At 45.4% G+C, this 7,940-nt stretch overlaps 1 pseudogene; it reads right to left on the bottom strand.

The window, feature by feature from the left end:
* LOC111527197 overlaps positions 1 to 5,497 on the bottom strand; it is a 53,179-nt pseudogene extending 47,682 nt beyond the window's left edge.
* Between the last annotated feature and the right edge of the window lie 2,443 nt (positions 5,498 to 7,940).

The raw sequence follows: 7,940 nt of genomic DNA, 5'->3' as shown, positions 1-7,940 counted from the left end.
AAACCCTGTCTCTACTAAAAATACAAAAATTAGCCAAGTGTGGTGGCAGGTGCCTGTAGTCCCAGCTACTTAGGAAGCTAAGGCACAAGAATCACTTGACTCTGAGAGCTAGAGATTGCAGTGAGCTGAGATTGCACCACTGCACTCCAGCCTGGGTGACAGAGCAAGAGTTAAGTCTCAAAAAAAGAAAAGAAAAGAAAAGAAAAGAAAAAAGTCAAAGAGAAACCCTGGGTTAGAGGAAGGATTGTCCTCCAGTGAGTATGGCCTTAGGCTTTCAGCTCCTGTAAGAATGAGTTGTTCCTTGATTTTTTTCTCCATCTCTCATTGGCCCAGATGTGGGGGAGGGAGGAGTTAGACCAGGGTAGGATCCAAGCACTCCTGAACCTCTGAGCCAAATATGGTTCTCCAGATAGCACAATTTCCCTGAAAAATGCAGTCCAACATGGAGTGGGTGAGAAACATGCTTCATCTTCTACTACATTGGCTTTAAAAACGAATCTTAAAAACATGACAAGAGGCCGGGCACAGTGGCTCACGACTGTAATCCCAGCACTTTGGGAGGCCGAGGTGGGTGGATCACCTGCGGTCAGGAGTTCCAGAGCAGCCTGGCCAACATGGTGAAACCCCATCTCTACTAAAGATAAAAAATTAGCTGGGAGTGGTGGCACGCACCTGTAGTCCCAGCTACTCAGGAGGCTGAGGCAGGAGAATCGCTTGAACCCAGGAGGCGGAGGTTGCAGTGAGCTGAGATCGTGCCACTGCACTCCAGCCTGGGTGACAGAGCGAGACTCCATCTCAAAAACAAACAACAAAAAAATGAAAAGAACATTCACTGTAGAACTGTTCATAACTGAAAAAGATTTAAAAAAACCTAAATGTCTATTTATAATGACCAGATAAATAAATCATGATACATTCATGCAGTGGGATTATATGCAGTTGTGGAAAGAGTGAGATAGCTCTAGATATAATGATATGAAACAATCCACAAGACATATTATTAAGAATACTTAATGCGTGAGCCACCAGGCACCTGCAATCGCAGCACTTTGGGAAGCTCAGACAGAAAGATGGCTTGAGCTCAGGAGTTTGAAACCAGCCTGGGCAACAGTGAGACCACATCTCTACAAAAACAAAAAAATAGTCGGGTGTCATGGCACACGCTTGTGTTCTCAGCTACTTGGGAGGCTGAGGTGAGAGGATTGCTTGAGTAGGTGAGGTAGAGGCTGCAGTGAGATATTACTGTGTCACTACACTCCAGCCTTGTTGACAGAGCAAGACCCTGTCTCAAGAAAGAAAAAGGTTATCAGAAAGATGCAGGAACAATATGCCAGGTGTAGTAATACTTGTGTGAAAAGAAATTTTAAAATACTATTGAAACCTAGATGCTGAGTGTGCATAAAATCCTCTCAGAAAAGATACCCAAGAATGCAGTAACACTGGTTGTCTTTTGGGAGGGGAGCTGGGGCCTGCAGGGGGAAGGAACAGGAGATTCACTCTTCATTATAGGTCCTTTGCATCTTTTGAATTTTGTCCTCTATGCACGTATTATCTATTCAAAAACAAACACAGATGGTCCCCAGTTTATGATGTTGTATTTTTATATTTTTATCATAATTTTTTGAGACGAAGTTTTGCTCTTGTTGCTCAGGCTGGAGTAAATGGCACAATCTTGGCTCAATGCAATCTCTGCCTCCCAGGTTCAAGTGATTCTCCTGCCTCAGCCTGCCAAGTAGCTGGGATGTGCCACCACCCATGGCTAATTTTTTGTATTTAGTAGAGACGGGGTTTCACCACATTGGTCAGGCTAGTCTTGAACTCCTGACCTAGGTGACCCAACCTGCCTTGGCCTCCCAAAGTGCTGGGATTACAGGCGTGAGCCAACGTGCCTGGCCCCACAATGGTTTGAATTAATATTTTTTGACTTTACAATGGTGCAAAAGTGATACACATTCAACAGGAACCGTACTTCAAGTACCCATATAACCATTCTGATTTTCACTTTCAGTATTCAATAAATTACATGAGATAGTCAACATTTGATTATAAAATAGGCTTTGTGTTAGATGATATTGCCCAGTTGTAGGCTAATGTAAGTGTTCTGAGCATGTTTAACATGGGCTGGGCTAAGCTATGATGTTCAGTAAGTTGGGTGTATTAATTGCATTTGTGACTTACAATAATTTTCATTTACAGTGGGTTTATTGGATGTAACTCCATCGTAAATGGAGGAACATCTGGGAGTACACACAATGGGACATTATTCTGCCCTAAAAAGGAATAAAATTCTGATACATCTTACAACATGGATGAACCTGGAAAACATGCTAAATGGAATAAGAGACAAAAAGACAAATCTGTATGATTCCACTTATACAAGGTATCTAAAATAGGCAAATTCATAGAGACAAAAAGTAGAATAGTGACTATTAGGGGCTGGGGGAGAGGGAATGGGGAGTTACTGTTGAATGGGTGCAGCGTTTCTGTCTGGGATGATGAAAAAGTTCTGGAAATGGATAATGGTGATGGTTGTATAGCATTGTGAATGCACTTAATGGCAGTGAACTGTACATTTAAAAGTGGTTAAATGGTATGTTTTACATTACAAATATTTTACCGCAATAAAAACCAAATATATAACATAGTCTATTTTAAAATACATCTTTTACAATTTCAGTGTCTAACACCACTTAATGAAAATCCACCACCTCCAGTGGGAGTGTGTGACGTTTAAGAGCCTGAGCTTTGGAATCAAACTGAACTGAGTTGGACTCATGCCTCCACCATGACTAGTTTTGTCACCTTCTAAATTAACCTTCTAGAGTAGAGGTCAGTAAACTCTTCCTATAAAGGGTTAGACACTGAATATTTTAGGTTATGCAGGCCATATATGGTTTCTGCTGCAAGCAACTACTCAGTGTAAAAGCAGCAACCATAGACAACACATGAATGAATGAACGAGGCTGTGTTCCAGTAACAAGGGGCAGTGGCCGGATTTGGCCCACAGGCTATGGTTAGTCAATCTCTGCTCTCAGTTCCCACATTTGTAAGATAGGGACAATAATATAGCTACCTCATAGGGCTCTTGTGGGAATAAATGGGGCAATGTGTCAAATTCTTTGCTAAATGCTTTATGTATAAAAAGTAAGCCAATAAATGTTTATTTTTGTTGATGTGGTTGTTGAGGTAGATGCAGAGAATGCAGAAGAAAGAAACCATATTTATGGAGCACCTACTGTAAACACAGTAGGGCCAACTCTTAATGCGAAAGGATTTGTTATTTTTATTAGTCACTTAATCAAAACATCTCATGTTGGCATGGAGCTTTGTGCTTTGGGTCCATTCGCTCGTTTCATCTTCCTGATTACTCTCTGGGGTAAATGTTCTGAATCAGGAAGCCAGACCTCCGAGGTCACCCTGCTAGGGAAAGCAGAGACAAGGTTTGAAACCTCAGCTATCTTATTCCAAAGACTGGGTTCTCAACCAAGGGTGGTACTGCCCACTTCTACTCCACCCTGTTCTCTCCATCCTGGGAGATTTGGAAATGTCTGGGGCTTTTTTTTTTTTTTTTTTTTTTTTTTGTGGGGAGGAGGGTTTTATAAGAATGAGGAGGCACTGCTGGAGTTTAGTGGCCAGGGTCCAGGAATGCTAAATGCAGACTCATTGAAATGTCTGTAAAGCAAAAAATTATCCAGTCCCAAATGGACTCCCAAATATCAGTGGTGCTCCACATCATGCTGCCCAGATGTGACTCCATTACCACCCTGCCTTGAGCAGCTCACAGTCCTATGGGGAGACAGTGCACTGGAGCACAGATTCTTCCTGTTCCCTTTAAACCTGCATGAAAGGCAGTGTGGTGTAATAGAAAGGGCACTGAATTGTCAGAGACTAAAACCACCGACTTGATCACTGAACAGCTGTGCAAAGTAGGGCAACTGGCTTGACCTCTCTGGGCTTCAGTATCCTTGGAGTGAAAAGAGCATCCTGACACATGCCTGTCCCCTTTTAGGGATGTAACTAGGATCAGATGGAGCAGCAGAGTGAAGGTGCATACCTCTGTACGAAGACCTGGCGTGTTATTAAGTGAATTGTAAAGCAATTGTCAACACAGTAAAGCTCTTCCCCTTTAAATCTCGAGTGTGGCTTCCAAAGGCTGCGTGGAGGGTTTAGCTAACAGCCCAGGTGCAGATGATTGCCACCAGCTGCCCCTCCTGCCCCCAAAATTGAGATTTAGCTTTGATTGCTTCTCCAGCAAAAGCAGCCAAGGTGAAAAATGAGCTCAGGAGAGAGCGAATGTGCTTCCTGTTGGTCATGCCTCCTCAGGGTCATAAAGAAGCCATCCATTTCCAGCCAGAGACTAAGCCGGAAAAAGGCCGGAACAGCCTGATGGGGCCACTTGTGGGTCAGGCCCCACGAGCCGTTTTTCCCCCAGGACAGGAGGGAAAGGGTTAATAGCTCCTTTGGTCAAAATGCTAAGTTGGAATCAATCTACATAAATGTCAAGCCTGCTCTGTACGCAAAAAATAAGGAGGTGCATCATAGCAGGAAGTCTGTCTGCAGAACAAGGTACAGGTGTCTTTTCTATAAGGCTCTGATTTCTCTTTTTCTACTCAGAGTCCAGATGGCAGTTGGGTCCCCTGTCTCTTCAGATCTAGCTAATTGTGGTCCTGCCTCTGCAATTCCACACCTCCTGAAGGCTTCCCCAAACTCTCTGCAAGGGCCTCGGGACTGGCATCATGCCACACATGGCCTGTGCCCCTGCATGCCCTTGTCAACCCAGCAATGAAACTTGATCCATTCTCTAGTTTCAAAAACAAAAACAGGAAAAACAATCCCAGGAGATTTGAGGAGAGAGAGAGAGAGAGAGAGAGAGAGAGAGAGAGAGAGAGAGAAGGAATCTGATGAAGTTTCCCATGCCAACACAGTAAGCAACTTTGTATTGCAGCAAACAGGTGTTGGAGTCGAACTTCTAGAACCCAAATCCTTTACTTATGTAATGGGGCGAACTCAGAAAGTCACTTCACCACCGGGTTTGATATTTTCATTTGTAAAATGAGGTTGTCAATCTCTACATTAAAAAGCTGTTGTGAGGACTCAATTAAATTTGTCATGTAAATGGCAGGCACATAATACATGCCCATTTCAGTTACAGCTCTTGGCTACAGATTGATTTATTTAAATCACTTCCTTTTATTTAAAAGGAACATGTAGGCTGGCCAAACTGTAGAGTCTGGCAACCTGCCATGTGTAGGCAGAATTGGATCCGGACTCTTCTCTCTTCTAATTGTTTCCTTTTCTGTCCTCCAGCCTTCCTCATAGTCATAAAATGACTGCAGCTGTGCCAGGTATCACATCTACCTTCTGCAGCATCTAGAAGAAGGAAGCTGTTTTTCCTCTGCCATGGGACAAAAGTCCTGGATTTTTCTCTGATCAGAACACTTAAGGTCAAGTTCCCACTTCGGAAGCCATCATTGAGGCTGGGGGCATACCATTCCATGATTGGCTTGGCATAGGTGATAAAGGGGTGGGATTACACTCTGTACCCTGAGGTACCCCAAAGTCTAGGCTCCTCCATGTACAATCCTGTCTTCACATCTGTGTCCCCAAAGCCTGACACAACATTTGACACACAAGAAGATGCTCAGTAAGAGCTTATTGGATGAATGATGCTCATCGAATGAGGATTATAAAAATCTAAGGAGAGAATAAGTGTGTGTGTGGTTAGAACATCTCATCATTCTCTCAATCAGTTGCTCAGTTAGTGGTAATTTCCCAGATATTCTTTTCAATGAAATCCCAGGTTGCAAATGTTGACCTTTGCCTTTTCTCAGACAGCAGCTTGCTTCTCCTGGTAACACCCGGGAAAGCCTAAATACATCCTCTTGCCAGGCCTCGTGAGCTGTCTGAAAGCTGCTGCTGCTGCCCCTGCTGCCTCTGCACAGCTCACTCAAGCCAGGAAGCATGAGTCAAAAATCCAATTCCATTTTTAATTACTGAGTCCAACAAGGGAGATTAAATTTATCTTTTTTTTTTTTTTTTTTTTGAGACAGAGTTTCGCTCTTGTCACCCAGGCTGGAGTGCAATGGCTCAATCTCGGCTCACTGCAACCTCCACCTTCTAGGTTCAAGTGATTCTCCTGCCTCAGCCTCTCGAGTAGCTGGGATTACAGGTGCCTGCCACTACGCCTGGCTAATTTTTTGTATTTTTAGTAGAGACAGGGTTTCACCATGTTTGCCAGGCTGGCCTCAAACTGCTGACCTCAGGTGATCCACCTGCCTCGGCCTCCCAAAGTGCTGGGATCACAGGTGTGAGCCACCATGCTGGGCCTTTTTTTTTTTTTTTTAATCAGAGTGTGTGGGGAGGCAATCCCCAGGTATCCATCCTGAGGGATGTTCTCTGCAGCTGACCTGGAGATCTCGACAAGGTGAAGCTACAAAATCTGGGGTAGTTGGCCAGGCGCAGTGTCTCCTGCCTGTAATCCTAGCACTTTGGGAGGCCAGGGAAGGCAGATCACTTGAGACCAGGAGTTTGAGACCAGCCTGGCCAACATGGCAAAACCCTGTCTCTACTAAAAATACAAAATTTAGCTGGATGTGCCTGCAATTCCAGCCACTTGGGAGGTAGAGACACGGGAATCCCTTGAACCTGGAAGGCGGAGGTCACAGAGAGCCGAGATCCCACCACTGCACTCCAGCCTGGGCAACAGTGAGACTGTCTCAAATAAAACCCAAAATCTAGGGGGAGCAGAGCCATGGTGCCCATGAAGAGGGACACAGACCCCTGGGGTGTGGCAGAGGAGGTGGAACAGCTGAGCCCCACACTTCAGAGAACCCCTGTCCTGGGCCCACTGGAGCACACAGCATGGGAGGTGAGGGAGGAATGAAGCCGGGTCACACAGCATTCAGCCGGGTCTGCCCAGAACCTCCACGGCCAACACGCAAGTATGGGATGCCCACTCAACATTGCTGCAATCTTGGGGAGCATAGGGAACCCCAAGCAAATAACTCTAACAGATCCCTGAGATTCAGTCCCACACAGTTGCTGGTAATGGCCTGGATGGCCTCCTCCAATTCACTACATCCAAACACAAACTCATCACCCAGCTCACGCCTGCTGCTCCCCTAATCTGACTCCAATCTCTGTAACAGCCCCTTCAGCCCCCAAGACTTCCTATCAAGCTGCTGCGCATCGTCCTAGACCCCCCACCCCCACCTGCATGGCCATTACTTACCAAGACCTGTTGAGTCCATCATCACAACACCCTAGGCCTCTCTTGACTCCCAGCCCTTCCCATCCCCACTCTCCTGAATTGGCCTTTCTGGCTCCAGTCTTGCCCCTCCAGTCTGTGCTTCCAATACACAGGTCATATCCTGCTATTCACCTCCTCAAAAATTTTCAGGACTCCCGATGGCCTACAAAATAAAGCCTATGTTTTCATGGAACACCCAAGACCCACCACTTGTCGTTCTATTCTCATTTCCAATGCATAAGGAGCCTTGTCTTCAGAACCAGGGGATGCTTTCCTGTCTTGGAGCCTTTGCTTGTGCCCCTCTGGACATGGGGCCTGCCTTCTCCCTTTCTCTTCCTTCTGAAGTCTTTCTTATTTTCCACACTCCTGTTTCAATGCCTCCTCCTGCAGGCACCTCCCTGGGTGTGTGCAGGTAAGTGACTGTTTTCTCCTTCCTGCCACTGCCCCTACGCTGGGGTCTCTATTTCAGCATGCTTTTCATTTGGCCCAGGGCAGTGAGGACAGTGGTCTGCTAGCTGTATTCAGCATTTATATTGTATCAAGCATGGCCAGGTTAATTTCCACCCATGATCTCATTGAATCCACACTGTTAGGAGAGGTGGTTTATCCTGTTTCACAGATAGGAATCTAAGGCTTAGAAAGCAGAAGTGATTTTCCCAAGCAAGTGACAGAGCAGGTTCCACTCTGCATA

This window comes from Piliocolobus tephrosceles, chromosome 6 (genome assembly GCF_002776525.5).
Source record: "Piliocolobus tephrosceles isolate RC106 chromosome 6, ASM277652v3, whole genome shotgun sequence".
NCBI classification, from domain to species: domain Eukaryota; kingdom Metazoa; phylum Chordata; class Mammalia; order Primates; family Cercopithecidae; genus Piliocolobus; species Piliocolobus tephrosceles.
Note: the sequence above shows the minus strand (reverse complement) of the source record. Positions and strands in the feature narration are given on the sequence as shown.